The sequence below is a fragment of the Polyergus mexicanus genome, unplaced genomic scaffold (assembly GCF_030449975.1).
Source record: "Polyergus mexicanus isolate NDT 795.1 unplaced genomic scaffold, iyPolMexi1.0 SCAF_12, whole genome shotgun sequence".
NCBI classification, from domain to species: Eukaryota; Metazoa; Arthropoda; class Insecta; order Hymenoptera; family Formicidae; genus Polyergus; species Polyergus mexicanus.
Genome location: NW_027223332.1, coordinates 3709290 through 3725299, shown reverse-complemented (window position 1 = coordinate 3725299; position 16010 = coordinate 3709290). Strand labels below are relative to the sequence as shown.

At 45.8% G+C, this 16010-nt stretch overlaps 1 pseudogene; it reads right to left on the bottom strand.

Moving 5' to 3' along the window:
• Nucleotides 1–1654: 1654 nt before the first annotated feature.
• Nucleotides 1655–2255, bottom strand: LOC138938235 (uncharacterized; annotated as a pseudogene).
• Between the last annotated feature and the right edge of the window lie 13755 nt (nucleotides 2256–16010).

Sequence of the window (16010 nt, the reverse complement as noted above, 5' to 3'; positions counted from 1 at the left end):
CAAGTTCATCTATGAAATGTTACATATGTAACGCTTCTCCCAAACAGATGAATGATATCAATTCACAAGGGGACCCCGCAACATGGTACAAATGGATTTTGATGGGACTCAGGTATGTTGTAGAGGTATTTGCCCTAAGTACCAGGCTAACGGGAATTTATGCACTACGGCTTGGTTTCCGAGAAAATCTACGGTAGTTTCACGCGCGATATGTATAGTGAGTACTAGTAACTGTGCTGCGTTGTCGAGCAAGCGAGCGCGGCGCAGTAGGCAAGGTTCACGGCTGGCACGCTACTGGCCCGTGTTCAAGTCCCGTCGGCGCGCGACTTTTTTTTTAGTAATTTTTTTTCAATTCTTTTATTTTTTTCGTTTACGTATCTAATCTTACTTAATATCGATAACAAACATTGCATTACAAAGTCGCGGGGAAAAAAATTGCTACGTACGATAGTAATTTCATTTATTTTATATTATATATACATGCAGGCGTTTCAATTATTCGCTATCACTGTGTACATCAGAAGAACAATCGTTTGGGTGGTATTTATCATAAAAGCACGCAAAGCATAACACGGTGTCACACCATGCACATTTTATGAAGCTTACCGCTTTACAGACGCACGGCTGTTTTAAGAGTGAGATCGGGAAACAAAGCTCGTTTACATTCAAAAAAGGGGGCAGATCGTTGATTCTAATGGTAAACGCAGGTAGCGAACGATGCCAAAATACTTGGAATTTCGACAAGGGACCGGATCGTTGATTTTAACAATAAGAGCTCGTTTTAAAACTATAAAATCTTACCAAAAACCGTACGTTGTATAGCAATTTTTTCCCCGCAACTTTGTAATGCAATGTTTGTTATTGATATTAAGTAAGATTAGATACGTAAACGAGAAAAAAAATAAAAGAATTGAAAAAAAATTACTAAAAGAAAAGTCGCGCGTCGACGGGACTTGAACACGGGCCAGCAGCGTGCCAGCCGTGAATCTTGCCTACTGTGCGGGAGGGCCGGAAAGTAATGTCGTTTTTTTACATTAAATTCAAACAGATAAATTTTTAACAAGTTTTTATTTTTAATCAATGATGTAATTACTCTCGTTATCAACAACCTTTTGCCATCTAGTGTGCAAATTTTCAATGCCGGATCGATAAAAATCAATTGGTTTTTAAGCAAAATATCTGGAGATGTCATTTTGGACATCATCCAAATTTTCAAATTGTTTGCCACTTAGAAAATGTTGTAGTGATCGGAATAAATGGAAATCCGATGGCGCAATATCGGACGAGTATGGTGGGTGAGGCAATACCTCCCACTCCAATTCATTAATGTTTTCCAGGGTTCGTCTTGCGCAGTGCGGTCTTGCATTATCGTGTTGCAGAATAACGACTTTTCTGTTGACAATCGCTGGGCACTTTTCAATTAAAGATTGATTTACTCGATCCAATTGTTCACAGTAAAGGTCTGCATTCACAATTTGTCCAGGTTTCAGCACTTCAAAATGAACGACCCCGCGAATACTCCACCAAACACACAAAAGTGCCTTTTTGGGCTGTAAACCTGGCTTAGCTGTACTTCGTGGCGATTCATTCGGAGAGAGCCACTGCCTTTTGCGTTTTGGATTTTCATAGAGGACCCATTTTTCATCTCCAGTGATCAAGCGATCAAAAAACGCTTCTGTATTGTGCCGCTGAAGCAATAAGTTGCATATGATGGACCGGTTAGCTTTGTTTTCTTCGGACAGATTATGCGGGACCCAAACACCTGCGCTGCTTACTTTACCAATCTGCTGCAAATGTTCTTGGATGATCGACCAAGGTTGGTTAAGAGTGTTTGACAGTTCCTCGATTGTCTGACACGGATTTGCTTCCACTTCCGCCCTTAACATGTCATTGTCTAAAGTTGTTGGTCTTCCTGATCGATACGAGTCGAAAAAATCAAAATTACCGGATTTGAACTTAGAAAACCACTTTTGGCATTTACGAACGTCTAATGCACTTGGATAAATATCGCAAATGTTTTTGGTAGCAACTGTTGCGTTACTACCGTTGTGAAACTCAAAAAGCATACAATGCCGGATATGTACCTCTTCTGGTATTTGGCTGGCCATTTCACCATAAATTGCAAAAAAAATTTAAGATTTAATTATTTACGAGTAAACAAGTCACTTTAACATTAAAATGTCTTTGGCATGACTTTGAAGTACACAATGAGCTGATAAATGACAAACGAATATCGACATGCGCAGAAACGACATTAGTTTCCGGTCCCCCTATAGTAGATATTGTGAAACAAGGAAAAGGCACCTCTAACGATGGTAACACAGCAAGAAAATTCTTTGGTAATCCACAACTATCAGCAGAAATTACAGGTTTAGATGAAAACTCAATAATTAGATTTTCAATTATTTTGCAGGCCATTGCTAGTGGACAAAAAATTAATATATTCAAATTTACAGATTTCGCTTTTCAAATCGCTGAATTATATGTTTCATTGTACCCGTGGTATTATATGCCAGCTTCTGTACACAAACTTCTTCTCCATGAAGGAGATATAATCAAACATGTGATAGTACCAATTGATCAGCTATCTGAAGATGCTCTAGAAGCAAATCATAAATATTTCAGGAAATACAGAGAAAATAATTCTCGGAAAATGTCACGGAAATGCAATAATACAGATATTTTTAACAATCTGTTAATTGCATCAGATCCAATTATTTCATCATCACGGAAATTTATCGAAAATAAAATAAAAGATCTCTCTGAGGATGTTAAAAATCTTTTAGAATTCAAGGATAATGATACCATATAGATCCTAATTAACAAAAATAATTTCCATTCTAATATATGTTAAAAATGTGAAAGGCAAGGGGACTCACATAAAACAAGTACCCCAAAGAGATTAAATATCTGCCACGTCTTCGTCGTTAATTCTGGATAATGCCAAGAGTAGAAATAGATAAAAGTTAAATTTAGATTAAATAAACCGCTAACACAACATTTAAAAATACATAATGATATTAAAATAAAAAGATATATTTTTTTTAAATAAAATATCTTGTTTATTTTTATAGAATTTGATGTCTTCAGTATATCACAAATATATCTAATAATATAAAAATATATACAGTATATTCAGGAAATATGTATAGAATATTTTATAGAAAAACTTTTTTGGATTTGGTATATTTTTGCGGAACACCTTGTATATCTAAAAATAATATTGAAATATGCACTCATCTATCTTTTATGCACTATCTTATTTATTTACACTAAATTTTGAATAATTTTATTACAAAATAAAAATGCACAAGACAATGTCCGACTTTCGACCATATCGCCCCACTGTGCGGCGGACGCGTATCGCGCGTGGGCGCGACGGTGCGACGAGCGTCTCGAGTCTCTGCGGGAAAGGTGTCGAAGCGAGCGCCAGGGGAGATTGACCGGAGCGATCAATTCTCTTATCGCTTGAACGGGCGCGAGAGACGATCTGCGTCGACGTTTCGAACACGTGGGAAGCGGCGTAGAGAGGCGCGAGGGATTTTCGTGATCCGAGATCGAGACGGCTTTCTCTAGACACGTTTTAACCGGCGCGGTTATCAATTTCGATTATATCGAACCTCTGCGATTTCTCGAGGACGCTAGAGATACCGTGCTCGATCTAATACGCGATGTTATGGATGGATATAACAGTGTCAAGGTCAATACCGCGTTCATCGGCGAGTTCGTCTCGGGCGACAGATCGATGTTAAGACTATCGCCACGAAGAATTATCCGCTTCTACCTCTTTCCGATCTGCGAGAGTGGTATGGGAAGCGCGAGGTCGACACTACTCTAGCCTCGTTGGAGGAATTTCAGGAGCGCGATAGCGGATGGGCTATATCGCGAATACTAAATTTAACGGTGAACGTGAATAGGTACAATTCTATGCGCGCCGGATGTCGCGTCGAGATACCGCGAGAGATTATGTTGAAGAAAGCGGTGGTTAATGTGCGATCTACGGATAACGCGTGAGCGGTAGTCGCCGCTTTATATCCGCTCGCGGTATCCTCACTTCTCGACGGTGTTGAATCTGGAGGGCGTTGAGTTTCCTATAAGTTTGAACAGAATTACTAGATTCGAGCGTATTAACGGTATATCTATCAACGTGTACACCGTTCGGGATAAGAAGGACGGGAAAGGCGGCTGCCGTATCGTTCCTCTGCGTCTCACTGGTGATAAGAAGGACAGACATGTTAATCTGCTGTATCTGGACGATACGACGCAACGAGATAATGCAGCGCATTTCACGTGGATCAAGAATCTGTCGCGACTCATCGGCTCGCAACTGTGCGGTAGGCGAAATAAATCGCATATATGCGATCGATGAGTACAAATTAAAAGAATTGTCGCGTGATGCTGATAATGTACGCAATTTAAAAATGTGCGTTATGTCGCAGATGCATGCATTATTTTCGAACGAGCGATAAGTTATCGGCTCACAGCGCGGACTGCGAAAGGATGAACGAGTGCGCTATAGTCCTTCCTACCAAAGACGACAAATGGTTAGAGTTTCGCAACTACGGTAGAAAGGAGCGACTTCCGTTCGTGGTGTACGCCGATCTCAAATGCGTGCTGGAGAAGAAAGAGGAGAGGAGAACGTCGAACACGTCCATCGTTCAGCATCACAAAGTCTATAGCGCTGAATATTACGCGCAATGCGCGCTCGAGGACGCTAGCTCGACTTACAGAGCTTATCGTGGCGAGGATTGCGAATCGTGGTTCGTTAAAGAACTGCGCGATCTAGCGCTTCGCGCGAAGACTATTCTCGACACCGATGCGCCTATGACGAATCTTACACCGGACGAGTGGGAGAGATTCATGAGCGCGACGCACTGTAGCGTATGCGAGAGACCGTTCGAATCGGAAGACGCTCGCGTGCGCGATCACTGTCATCTGACCGGACGGTCCGGCGCATTCGAATTGTAATTTAAATTATAAGGATACTACGAATTAACGCGAAAAACGGGTTCGAGAAAAATCTGTACAAATTGATGAATAACGCCGTGTTCGGCAAAACTATGGAGAACGTGCGCAATCATTCGAATGTCCAACTCGTGACTCGATGGGATGAACGATACGGCGCGGAGGCAATGATCGCGAAGCCGAACTTTCACAGTAGAAGCGTCTTCGCGGAGGATCTCGTAGCCGTGGAATTGCGCAAACTCGAGGTAAAGTTCAACAAACCGATCTACGTAGGTATGTGCATTCTCGACGTATCCAAGATTTGTTTGTACGAATTTCACTACTAGTATATGCTACCGTTGTATCGAGATAAGTGTAGGATAATGTACACCGATACGGATAGTCTCATTTATCGCGTCGAGTGCGAGGACGTGTACGAGGATATGAAGCACGACATCGATAGATTCGATACGAGCGATTACGCGACGAACAACGCGTACGGTATGCCTCTCGCTAATAAGAAAATACCTGGTGCGATGAAGGACGAGAACGCTGGCGCGATCATGACGAAATTCGTCGGGCTCAGAGCGAAGATGTATGCGCTGCGAGTCGACGGTAGAGGCGATACGAAAAGGATTAAGGACGTTAAGAGCAGCGCCGTCGCGAGAACGATAACGTTCGACGATTATGCGCGCTGTCTTCGACGAAGGATCGAGATGAGGCGCGAGCAGTTTTGCGTAAGGTCCAAGTTACACGAGGTGTATACGGTGTCGGAGTTGAAGGTCGCGCTCAGTCCGCATGACAAGCGATACGCGATATCAGAAACTACGGATACTTTACCGTAGGGGCATTATAAAATACCGCTGTAAGGAGCGAGAAAAACGTATATCGAGAATGTAATAAATATTATTCGCGTTTAATAAAATACTCCGAGAGCGCGATAGAAGAGAATAACTAATAAAAATAAATAATAAAATATTTATAAACGAACGCGAGGATCGAACTCGCGAGATCGCGCGTTTTTTCACGAGTGCTTCGTAATTTTGCGAGACGCGCGTTCGCCATTCTATCTACAACGCTCTCGGAGAGGTTTCTTAAAACGTTCAAACTTTAATAGTTTATTGTTAGTATAAACATATTTTATAAATAACATAGATTATTTTATAAATAATATAACATATTTTATATATTCAGCGTATTATTGCCATCGCATTTTCGATATAATATTTCGCGTACTTCGCGATCGCGCCGAAGATAGTTCGAGAAGGACTGAAGATGGTTCGAGAAGGACCGAAATGCGCGTTTTTAACCTAGATTTTCGAAACCCGACGTTTCCAAATCGACGGAAAGTATATTTCGATTTGAAACGTCGGGGTGAGAAAACATCGGTTAACATTCTACGAATTATCCGCGTAGCGGCGCGAGAAAGAACTCGTATGGAGCACGAGCAGGACAGTGCGAGAAGGATAGCGCGAAGAGTCCGCGATAATTTTTATTTTATTAACGAATAATTTTATTTAATAAAAATACATTTTTATCATAATACAGCTGTTTTATTTATCCAAGAATTGTGCGACTCGTCCATTCCCAGCCATTTCACGTAAACCTCGTCGCCGCTTCGATGCAGCACCTTTTCCACAAGATATACGTCGGGATCGCCGACGCGCAGCAACTCGTGTTCGTAGAATTCTCCGGCGATCGGCTCGCAGCGCGAATCCTTCAACAGATACGTTACGGGATTAGTCCGTTGTATCTTAGTTATTCAAAAAGAGTGGCCTTCACTTGGACACAGTACAATTGGACACGGTGCAAATGGACACGTTACAAATGGACACGAGATTGTGCACACGGTTCAATTGGACAAAGTGCATTTGGACACAGTAATTTTGGATACAGTAGCTTTTGGACACATAAGAAAATACGCATCGTTTACTTGGACACCGCTCAATTGGACACTGTTCATTTGGACACCGTTCGTTTGGACACAGAAAGATGCGCACCGTTCATTTGGACACCGTTCGTTTGGACACCGTTATTTGCCCACCGTTCGTTTGGACACCGTTCATTTGCCCACCGTTCGTTTCGACACCGTTCATTTGCCCACTGTTCGTTTGGACACCGTTCATTTGCCCACCGTTCGTTTGGACACCGTTCATTTGCCCACCGTTCGTTTGGACATCGTTCATTTGTACACAGAAACATGCGCACTGTTTGTCTGAATATGTAACAGATGGAGAGAAATAAAAATCATTTTGGGAAAATATAATCAGTATTCCTATAACACTTTATACTGGTAAATCTATGTAAAATATGAAATCGTGAAAAGGAGATACATTTGAAGGTTATAATATCTGTCAAAATAAAATATATTCATACTTATATATCTCTGATACTGATGTCATTAATTTTACATTGCTTTTAGCACTTTGTTTAGCCTTTCGCATATTTGGATGTCATGCATGGATACAGTGGGTTCCGCCCCCCCCCCTGCGGGGGGGCTCCACTTCCGAAAGATATAACCTAACCCAAACCTATTTCTTATTTAAAACAAAAATTTGGTATGGATTACATCGTATAACTTAAATCAAATTTTGGTGTCCAAACGAACGGTGGGCAAATGAACGGTGTCCAAACGAACGGTGGGCAAATGAACGATGTCCAAACGAACAGTGGGCAAATGAACGGTGTCCAAACGAACGGTGGGCAAATGAACGGTGTCCAAACGAACGGTGGGCAAATAACGGTGTCCAAACGAACGGTGTCCAAATGAACGGTGCGCATCTTTCTGTGTCCAAACGAACGGTGTCCAAATGAACAGTATCCAATTGAGCGGTGTCCAAGTAAACGATGCGTATTTTCTTATGTGTCCAAAAGCTACTGTATCCAAAATTACTGTGTCCAAATGCACTGTGTCCAATTGAACCGTGTGCAAAATCTCGTGTCCATTTGTAACGTGTCCATTTGCACCGTGTCCAATTGTACTGTGTCCAAGTGCACCACTCCCATTCAAAAAATCTCAGTAGTCCAGTTGGGTGTGAAGCCTTTCTCGAAGATCGTTTTAAACTTGCTGACGCGTACCGGATCGCCTACTTTGAATCTCACCGGAGCCGCAATCTTTATATTGCTGTACACAATATTTAAAAATTTATCGGCGATCGCTGGAGTCACGTCGACGGGTGTCATACCTATAGTGCGATGTTTTCGCGTATTGTACTTCTCGACGAGCCGAGATAATTCGTCGATCCACTTGTACGTTCCATTCAGCGTGAAGTACTTTTACATAGAGTTTTTGAGCGTGCGATTGAATCGTTCGACGCCTTCATCACTGAGTACGTCGAGTAATGATTCACTCCGCGCTTCTCCGCGAACTTTCGCACTTCAGCGTTGTAGAATTCCTTTCCTTTGTCGGTCTGCAGATTTTTTAGACACCGCTTAGAATCTCGCAGTATCTTAGATTACGCTCGAGTAACCTCGTTCGCGCTCTTATTCTTAAACGGTACAGCCCACGCGTATTTGCTTAACGCGTTGATAACGGTGTGTATATAGTTGTGGCCTTTGTTGAGTCTCGCGTAAGGACGCATCTCGACCACATCCGCCTGCCACAGGTCGTCGTACCCGCGCACCGCGACGCGACGACGCGGGATGTTTCTTCTCGCGGGCGCGTGCAACTCCTCGACTAGTCTTCGTTTTTCGACGCTCATAATTCTCTCCTCTTTCTCTCGAGAATAACGTTGGGCGGGATATCTCTCTCGAGCGGCTCGCCGCTCCCGCGAATCTTTGCCAGTTCCCTCACTCTTCCCGATAGCTCGTCCGCGTCTCTCTTCAATCGCGACGTTGAATTTTCCAATTCTCGTATCTTCGCTTCGGAATTCGCCGCGGAATTTGCCGCGACACGCGATTTTTGGATTAGTTTCTGTATTATTTTACCCTGATCGAACAGTATTTTATAATTGCTCGCGCTTCTCGTCGAGGACTCCGCCGCGTTTAGCGATATCGTATTTTTCGCGGTATCGATCCGATCGTTTAAACCGTTGATTTGTTTATCCAAAGCATCGATCCGTTTACCTAGAGCGTTAGCGCTCGCTTCTATTCTCGAAACGGAATTTTCCACGGCGTCTATTCGTTTACTCAGAGCGTCGTCGCGCGCTTTGATCCCGGAAACGAAACTCTCCGAGACATCTATTCGTTTACCCAGAGCGTTATCGAGTTGGGCGAGTCTCGTGAACAGTAGGATGACGCCCTGCCCCGCCTCGTCCGCGTCTTTTCTCAATTGCGATGCGATTCCCTCGACGTAGCTTTTGCTCGTCGCGTCGGTGTCCTCTTGAGGCTGAGCCAGACGTTTTATCTTGCGCTCTCTCGCGTCGTACTCGATGGAAGAGCTTGGACACAGCGCGTTATCGCGCACGTAATTTCGCCGAGACTCGATAGCCGGACGTAGTCTTCCGGTTCTCACGTCGTAGCCTCGGTTTTTTAGAGGTGTGCCGAATTTGCTCACGGACATCACGAATCCCGCGTATGACTGCGACGGTCGTCGACGCAACGGTTCGATTTATACGATCGCTCCCGTCTCGCGAAGCTTCTCGATTATCAATAGAATCTCGTTTTCGTGAGCGTTGTTGCCGGCTCGACGCGAAGCGTCCAGCAATCGCAGACGATCCACTAATTCGTTCGGATCATCCCAATGAACGTAATCGATTCTATCGTCCGTGACTCGCATGGTCGACGGTACGCGACCCGCGCCCATCTTTTTCGCGCCGCTGCCGTGGATAAGCGGAGCAATAACAAATATGTATTTGTATCCTTTATTTCCTAAGACAGATTTTCTAGCGTCATGATCGCGTCTATGAGCGTTCGTTATTAACAATATACCCCTGTACGTTATTATATCCTTTTCTGTATATATGAGACTATCAGGAGTTTTCATAAAGATTAATTCGTACAAACCGAGAGTACCAATGTATTTAATCTCATTTATGAGTATGGAATCATTCGCGTCTACGTCGAATCGCTTATCGCCGAGCATCGCGCCTTTCGCGCCGATGTAGACCCCGCCGATGTAAACGTGATCGATCTCGTTCGGCACTTCCCCGCCAAGAAGAGGTCCCATGTACTTTCGCCCCAACGGTCTTAGCCGACCGTGTGACATTTCATGATCTTGAGAAATTCGCGGAGTTTGTCTAACGGGTATTTCGAGCGTCGAGGGCGACTCGAGATTCTCGGATTCGAACGCTTCTTCTTCGGTTTCGTCTCGCGTGAATGAATCTCTCTGGACGGGATACTCGTTTAACGGAGTAGAGACGGCGTCCAATCGTCGTCGCGCTCGTATTTGTTTCGCCTTAGGTTTTTTCCAAACGGGAGTCAGCGTTTTCTCCTTCCATTTTTCCTCGACGCTCGTCGTCACGAGCGAGGCATCGATCGCGTCTCGCTTTATCGTCTCGCGTTTGATCTCGTCTCGCTCTATCTCGTCTCGATCGGCGCGTTCGGCGATGCGCCGCAACGGTTCGACGATTGGCTTGAAACGGCTCTCTATCGCGATCTCGTTTTCCATTTTGCCGGTCTTCAACGCTCTGTGTTTTTTACGAATCGACGCGCGCGTCTTAGCGATCTCTTTCGCCGTCTTCTCACGTTCACCGATATCCGTCGAGACCATTGCGACTAACGAATCGATTCTTCTCGCTCGCAGGGGGGAGAGCGATCGGTGCGTTCGACGTATTCGCGGCGACTGATCGCTCTACGGTCCAGCGAAGTCGTTAAACCCTCGTCTGTATCTGCCGGCGCGAAGCGCGCTATCTTTGTCGATCACTAAGAAACCATACTTGTATCACCAACACGCGCGACATAGCGCGTGAAAATTCTTGTACGACATATCCGTGTTCACGTGATCGTTGTACGCGTGACGCAAATTAGTGCCATCCTGTTTAAAAAGAATCAACAGATTCGCGTTATTTCGAATCAAATGCTTTGGTATTTTAGCGTACGTTTGGCACAGATAGAAGCAATCGACGTTCGAGTGTCGACCCATAGCGAAGTACTCCCTGATAGTATCCTGTTTGTCGCACGCTACGTCATCGAACACGAATATCGAATTCGGGAGCGCTTCGTTGGGCGGAATAACGTCAGAGTTATTAGAAAATGTGAAATAACCTATATCTTTCATCGGTGTTAATAAATTCTCTAAATATTGATATTTAGGCTGCTGCAACGACTTCGAGTAAACATAAACGTTCTCGAAGCGTACGCCATGCGGGCTTTCCAACAAACTTATCAAGGCGTTCGTCTTACCGCAACTAGAGGGGCCGCAAATAACGCAGCGAATAGCGCTTGATAATAGACGACCGTGTCTGTGTGCTTCCTCCGACGGTCGCGCCCTATCGTCGAGGTTCGTCACCTTTATCGCGATCGGCTGCCGCACGAAGCGCATTCCTCTCGCCGCGCGCGTGCGCGATACACTCGCGCGAAGCGGGGCAAGACCTTTTTATTTATATACGAATAAATCGCCACCGATCGCGCAGTAGCGAATCGTGCGCGGTAAATTGAGATGTTTATACTACTAATAGACGGTGACGATATTCTCGATTTCACCCCCGATCAGTTGCGGTTTATCCCGAAAATAATTTTGCAAAAGCACTTCGGTCGTTACATGGAACAATTGTGGGAGAAACTGCCTGAACATATAAGAGTGGATCCGGAAGTGCGGCGCTACCGTCGATGCCTGGAACATTACAATCGTCCCTGGCAACGAACGCACATCGACGGTCCGGCGCCGCTCGTTAAAGATTGCGGCGAATGCAACTCGCGAAGCGGCGGTACGGTGTGAGCGGTGATATCGGCGGCGCCGGTTTATTGAACAAAGCGATAAACGCGCTCCCCTTCGAACTACATATACCAGGATAACAATTTTGTGGGCCGGGTACCCGTCTTGCGAAACGGCTCGCGCGAGGCGATCGAGGCGTCAATCCTCTGGACGCGGTCTGCCGCGAGCACGACATCGCGTACTCGCGAAGCGGCGAACTCGCCGATCGACACGTCGCCGACCGCGTGATCGCCGAGAGAGCGCACGAGCGCGTCGCGGCGAGAGACTCGACTCTCGACGAGAGAGCCGCAGCGGCGGCTGTATAGATGGCTGTGAAATCGAAGACGAAACTCGGAATGGGCGCGACGAGAACCAAGAGAAGGAAGAGCAAAAGGAGAACGACCGCTACGAGGAAAAGAACGCTTCCGATAGCAAAACGCGGCGGCTTCTTACCACTAATGCCGTTATTGGGAGCTCTCGGTTCTTTGGCTGGAGGAGCAGCGGGAATCGCGAAAGCGGTAAACGATCGCAAAGCGGCGCGACGACAGCTGGAGGAGCTGCAGCGCCATGATCGCGCGATGGAGGGTCGCGGTTTATATCTCACGCCGTACAAGCACGGAAGTGGCGCGTCTGCGACGAGAAAAAGAGGAAACGCTAAAAAAAACTTCGCGTAAACAAACGCTAGAGATCCTCCCATCTGTCGGAGCAACGACGAACGAATAGTTAAATCGCGCGGCAATACTCTCGCGCGTGCCTCACTTTAGAGGCGTGTTAATGCTCGACACGCTTCCGTCGCGGGCGCGCCGCGACGAGAGTGGCATTGTAAATTTTGACGCGTCCGGACCAGGTACTCATTGGGTAGCGTACGCGAAGAAAGAGGGCGACGCAATTTACTACGACGGTTTCGGCAATCTTCGTCTTCCGCGCAAACTCGCGCGTTACCTCGGGCGCGACGCGAACATCCGGTACAATCGTCGCTCCAAACAGACGCGCGATCAGAATATCTGCGGACAATTGAGTCTTCGATTTCTCCGGGGGGCCGATTGGAGGAATCGTCGACTATAATATCAACCGTCGTTCGTCGATCGAGCGCAGTTCGATCGCTCTCGCCGATCATGTCGCTGACTCTCACTCTTTCCGGACGAAGCAGCGTTCTCGCGGCGCGTTATTTTCCGCCTCTGGATTTAAACGACGATGATTACGAGTTAGGTTTAACCAATTTCGAAACACGATACCAAATGTAAATTCCACGAATAATAAATTTTACTTGGATGATAACGACGAGGTTATCGCGATTCCGGTGGGATCTTATGAGTTAAACGCTACAAGCGGGTATCTAAGAGCCGCGATTTGTCGTAAACGACGAGCGACAGAGGAGAGGCGAGAGCGCAAAAACGAGGAACCGGAAACGAGCGATGACGATTACATATACAACGTTGGCGACGACTATTTCGAAGACGATGAGAATGGTGATAAGAGTAAAAGTTCTGTAAGGCTTCGCGGTAACGATAACACTATGAGAAGCGAGATTAAGTGCGCGTATCGAATAAATTTCACAAAACCCGATAATATCGGTTCGCTACTGGGTTTCTCGTCTCGCGTGTTACAACCGAACAAATGGTACGCGTCCGATAAGCCGATAAATATTATGACCATTAACCTCATTCGGATAGAGTGCAACGTTACGACAGGGGCGTATCACAACGACAAATCCGCGCATACTATACACGAGTTCGCACCTAATGTTCCACCCGGATATAAAGTGTCGGAGATCCCGGCGCAGATCATTTACCTCCCGATCATCGCGCGGACCATTACCTATATAAACGTGCGTGTTGTGGATCAGAACGGAAGACTGATCGATTTTCGCAGCGAGATCACGATTCGTCTGCATGTGCGGCGAAAACGGTAAAGAGGCGCGCGATGCTCGTAGTGAACGAGTCGAACGCGCGAAACGCGCCAGTCGTCGCCGTCGCGTCGGCCCTAGACGCGAAAAAGAGAAGGAAGAAGGGAGGAAGACTGACCGTCGCCAACGCAGCTTTCCTGCACTCCTTGGGCTTCGTCGTGCCGAGGACCGCTTCTCCGTAAAATCAAAATGTGCGACATTCTAAGCATCGGTGGGGAGCCGGTCTTCGACGATCGCATCGTCAAGATCGAGACTCACACGTACAACCCTTACGCCAATACCACGTTCGGGAATAGCGACGAGATACGAATTCCTATATAACAGTAGGATTTGTACACGTTACCCTGCGACAGTTTTCTCTGAACATCATTCTCGACATTGAAGGCAGACTCGAGTCGAAGAAGGCGCCGAGCGCGCAAGGGGAAGTCGAGTCAGTGACGAGACTAGTGAACAATTGCGCGGCGTTTATGTTCGAGGAGATTCGCTACGAGCTCGACGGCGTGAAGATCGATCAAAGCAGAAACGTCGGAATAACGAGCACGATCAAGAATTACGCGTCGCTGACGGTCGAGAGGCAAAACATTAAAAAACGCCGGATGGGATTTATCGGCGACAACTCACTCGTCGATCGGCGATTTCAACTTTTGCGTACCTCTCAACGTGCTATTAGGTTTTTGCGAAGATTACAAGCGTGTTGTGATCAACGCGCGACACGAACTTATTCTAATACGAGCGCGCAACGATAACAATTGCATCATATCGCGTGAAACGCAAGAGGCTAAAATCGTTTTGTTAAAAATACAATGGCGAATGCCTTATATATTGTAGTATTAAACGACGTTAATAAATTAAGGTTATTGCGCACATTGGATAGCGGACGATACCTGAGCGTCGCTTTTCGCTCGTGGGATCTCTACGAGTTCCGCTTCTACAGAGCACGACCAAACACTCGTGGGCCGTCAAAGCGGCGACGCAGCTCGAGAAACCGCGATACGATATCTTCGCGCTACAATCCGGAAAGAAGAACGTTCTATCCGAGGAGCCTTCTTTATTCGACGATTGCAAACTGACTAATGTCAAGCTGTATCTTAATTCCGATTTTTATCCTTACGACGACATAAATCTGGATTTCCATAAGCACAAAGTCGCCGTGTTATACGACATGTACTCGAAATTTCGAAGAACGTACTACGGATGCGACAAAGACAAAGCGCTCTTAAATCTGAATAAATTTTTAGCCCATGGCCCGCTCGTAGTCATCGACTGTTCTCGACAGAACGAGTCGATCAAGAGCGCCACCGTGGACGTTCGCGTAGAGTTCGACAGCAAGAAGAACATCCTCTCTAACACCACAGCCTACTGTCTTATCATTCACGATCGAGTGGTAGAGTACAATCCGCTCACCAACGTCGTGCGCAGAATTGTGTAAGCGCGACGATATTCGAAAAAGTATGGAGAGAGAATAAAACGCTTAAGAAGAAATCTAGGAGGGGACACTTCGAGTACGGCTAACAACGACGATGGACGCGCGATCTTCGTCGATCTTCAAGGTTTCGTAGTTAACGAGAGATTCGTCGCGAAAGAAGTAGCCGTGTTAAGAAATGGCGCGGAATTGACGCATCACATCTTTCGCCCGCCGATGTCGTGGGATCTGCTCACGAGAGCGGAAAAATCGCGAGTGTGTTGGTTGACATCAAATCATCACCAGCTAAAGTGGAATGATGGACACGTGAATTACGGGTCGATGAAGAGACTCGTTCGGGACGCCGTATGTCGAGGATCTAGTCCCGATTCGACGGTGCGAATCTACGTCAAAGGTCATGAGAAGAAGAAGTAGCTGATCAAGATCTTGGGAAACGTCGCGACGTAGTCGTCTCCGTCGAGACTATCGACACTGATTACAAGGACATCGAACGTCTGGAGACTCTGAACGCTTCGCGGGCCTTTCGTTGCGGATATCACGCGAAGAATTGCGCGTTAGAGAACGCGTGCAAACTGCACGATTGGTGGTTTGAGGTGGCGCGATCATTTGCGCGATATGTGCGATTGATTCTATGTTATATTACTTTATATTTACACTTGTATTATAAATTATATTGAATTATTGTATATTATATATTTTAAGCTTTATATATAATGTATCAAATCAATTATATAATCGATAAAAAATATATATTTTAAGCTTTATATATAATGTATCGAGTCAATTATATAATCTATAAATTTAATCTCGCTGACATCGTCCGACAACGACTACAGGACGCCGAGGAGGTCGTACGCATCAACCTGGCCAGGGGATTCCAGCGACAGCAGCGATACTACGATCTACGACGGCGAGAATGGCGACCAAAACTAGGCGATTACGTT